The sequence below is a fragment of the Tachyglossus aculeatus genome, chromosome X1 (assembly GCF_015852505.1).
Source record: "Tachyglossus aculeatus isolate mTacAcu1 chromosome X1, mTacAcu1.pri, whole genome shotgun sequence".
Taxonomy (NCBI): domain Eukaryota; kingdom Metazoa; phylum Chordata; class Mammalia; order Monotremata; family Tachyglossidae; genus Tachyglossus; species Tachyglossus aculeatus.
Window position 1 is genome coordinate 58523797 of NC_052101.1, and position 3495 is coordinate 58527291.

Sequence of the window (3495 nt, forward strand, 5' to 3'; positions counted from 1 at the left end):
ACATAATAAGTGCTTAACAAATACCATTATTATTATTATTATTATTATTATCATTACCATTACTAGTATTATTATCACTATTATTAAAAGTTAGGGAAACAGCTCAGTGTGTTAAGGAAACCATTTTCCTTCAGGCTTTGCAGAGGAAGTGATGTGGCCTAGTGGAAAGAGTACAGGCCTGGCAGTCAGAGGACCTGGGTTCTAATCCTGGCTCTGCCACTTGCCTGCCATGTGACCTTGGGCAAGTGATTTCACTTCTCTGTGCCTCAGTTTCCTCAGTTCTTCCTCCCCCTTAAACTATGAGCCCTCAGTGGGACAGGGATTTTGTCTGCTCTGGTTATCCTGTATCTAGCACAGAGTAAGCACTTAAGAAGTACTACAATTATTATTATTATCAAGATGGTAACCATCTTAACAGAACCTTCTGCCATTCTCAACCTTTTCCATATCTGTAAATGGCACGTCTATCCTCCAGGACTGGGAGTGATATTTGTCATCTGTTTTTTCTTTGTTCCCCACATTCAGCCCACCATATCCCGCACCTTTTATAAAGGGTCTACCTCTTTCTCTCCATTCTTACATCCAGCTCCGGTCAAGGCCCCAGCCACTTCCTGCCTGGATTCCTTGTCGGAGATCCTGATGCCAGCCTCTTCTCCCTCCAATCCAGCCTTCATTCAACATCTAGAATAATCTTCCACAAGAACCATATGAATCCGTTCTCTGTGCCTCAAATGACCCCCAGCTACTCTTTAGATTGATGAAAATTTCTGGCTATGGCTTTAAAGATTTTACATCAACTGGGTCCCTTTACCCAATCATCATCCTTCTATCCCACCCTTGCAAACTCCGCTCCTGTCAAGCTGATGTGCTCCCCAGAAACTGAGAAGGAGAGGTCAGAGAAGTCGAAGAATCAGGATAGTACTGCATCAGCAAAACTGAGACCTTATGGTAGTGTTTCAAAGAGGAGTCAAAGGCAGCAGAGAGATCGAGGAAGCTCAGGATGGAATTGTCTTTTGGACTTGGCTATAAAAAGGTCATTGGGGACCTTGGAGAGAGCAGTCTAAGTAGAATGGATGGTTGAAAACCAGACCGCAGAGGGTCAAGAAGAGAGCTGGTGGAGAGGAAAAGTGTACGGCCTGTTCTAGGAGTTTGCATAGGTATTGGGATCAGGGAGATAGGGCGGTATCTGGGGCAGGGGGAGGGGACTGTAGGATCAAGAAAGGATTTTTTGAAAATAGAGGAGACACGTTTGTGTTAGAATCATTCAGTCAGTCATATTAATTGAGCACATATGGTTGTGCAGAGCACTGTAGTAAGCCCTTGGTAGAGTACGCTTTAACAGTGTTGTTAGACATGTTCCCTGCTCACAAGAAGCTTACAGTCTAGAAGGAGAGACATATGTTAATACAAATAAATGAATTATGGTTATGTACATAAGTGCTGTGGGACTGAGGGTGGGGTGAATAAAGGATGGGGTGCAGAAGGTGATGCAGAAGGAAGAGGGAGTAGAGAAAATGAGGGCTTAGTTGGGGAAGACTTCTGGGGGGGAGATGTAATTTTAATGAGTCTTTGAAGGGGGGGAGCGTAATCGTCTGTTGGATATGAAGGGTGAGGGAGTTCTAGGCCAGTAGCAGGATATGGGCGAGAGGTAAGCAGTAAGACAGATGAGATCGAGGTACAGTGAGTAGGTTGGCACTGGAGGGGCAAAGGGAGTGAGCTGGGCTGTAGTAGGAAATCAGTGAGGTAAGATAAGAAGCCCCTCTCAGGATGGCACCTGGAGAGGTTCCAATACTCTACCAGTCTCGGCTATGGGAGGGAGAGTCAAGCAGAGGCATGCCCATTCCATTCCTAGCTTGAGCAGTGGCTAGTGAGCAGAAGGCAATCTGCTACAAGTCAAAACTCATCTGTGCTGGGCAGCAGCGGCACGGCAGAGAGTGGAGGACGGAGTCGACCCAAGTTGAGTGCACAGAAGGCGGCCATGGTCAGCCACTTCTGTATTTTTACCAAGAAAACTCTATGGATACACAACCAGAATGATTGTAGATGGAGGCCGGGCATTCTGTGTGTCCATGGAGTTGCTGTGGGTCGGAGACGACTCGACAGCAGAAGACAAGATAAGAGGGGACAAACTGATTGAATGTTGGTAAGGAATTTGATGTGGAGGAGGATGAGCAACCCCTGAAGGTGCTTGAGAAGTGAGGAATCATGGACTAAATGGTTTTTTAGAAAAATGATCAGGGCAGCAGAGTGAAGGGTGGACTGGCATGGAGAGAGATCTGGGGGGGAGTAAGCAAGGAGGCTAATGAAGTAGTCAAGGCAGGACAGGTTAAGTTCTTGAATTTGCGTGGTAGCAGTTTGGATGAAAAGAAAAGGGCAGATTTTAGTGATGCTCTGAAGGTTGAATCGACAGTATTTGGTGACAGATTGAATATGTGGGTTGAATGAGAGAGATCAATTGAGGGTAACGCCAAGGTTCCAGGCTTGTGAGACAGTGAGGATAGTGGTGCTTTCTACAGTGATGGAAAAGCCAGGAGGAGAACAGGGTTTGGGTGGAAAGATGTTCTGCAGATGTGCTCCCCAAGGGAGTGAGTATAAATGGAGTAGAGACAGGGACCCAGAACAGTGCCTTGAGGGACACCTGTGAAGACGGGACTGAAGACAGAAGAAAAATCACTGAAGAATCGAATACAGAGGTAGAGAACCAGAACCAGGAGATTAGAAGGCAGAGGGAAAGGAGATGTTGTAGAGCGAGAGGTTGAAGATGGCAGTGAGGAAGGGGAGGAGAGGGGAGCAAGCAATTTTAAGCTGTGAGGATGGATAGAGTCAGAGATGCAGGAACTGAGGGTGGCTTAGAGAACAGGAGAGATATCTCCTCAAGAGACAACCGGGAAGCAGGAGAAAGATGAGAAAGCAGAAGTAAAGTGTTGAAGGGGTGATGAGGAGATGTGGGGAAGTTCATGCCTGATGGTTTAGATTTTACTGACAAAGTAGTTAGAGAAGTCATCGGGATAAAGAGGGAGGTTGTGGGGCATTGGAGGCTTTGGAAGGAAGGTGAAGGTTTGGAAGGGTTGGTAAGGGTTGTGAATCAGTGAGGGAGAAAGAGTAGAGTTGTCAAGCAGAAAACAGAGCTGAGTCCAAGCATGAAATTGTGAATTTGTAATAGGTAAAGTTGGCCAGGAGCTTGTATTTCCACCAACTGTCTTCAGCTGCATGGATACAAGAGCCAAGAGGTTGGAGGTTCAAGAGTGACAAAGGGATAAGGGAGCAAGGGAGTTGAGGTTAGTGGAGAGAATGGAGTTGAGGGTGTGCACTTTTACATCAAGGAATGGGACGGAGAAGAGGGAGTTCAGGTGAGACGAAGTAGCCTGGGTTAGACAGAGTGAGTCTAATCATGGAGGTCAGGACCTCCATGTAGTAGGTGAGGACCAAATTTGAGAGGCAGGGGGTGTGGGTAATGTGATAGCCTCTCGCCAGCCTTCTACCCATTGGACTGTG

At 46.6% G+C, this 3495-nt stretch overlaps 1 non-coding gene across 1 annotated transcript; it reads left to right on the forward strand.

Moving 5' to 3' along the window:
• The first annotated feature begins 1756 nt into the window (after window positions 1–1756).
• LOC119920550 lies at window positions 1757–1894 on the forward strand. The gene has a single exon (XR_005448287.1). It is a non-coding gene; the product is annotated as a small nucleolar RNA SNORA7 (small nucleolar RNA).
• Window positions 1895–3495: the final 1601 nt, after the last annotated feature.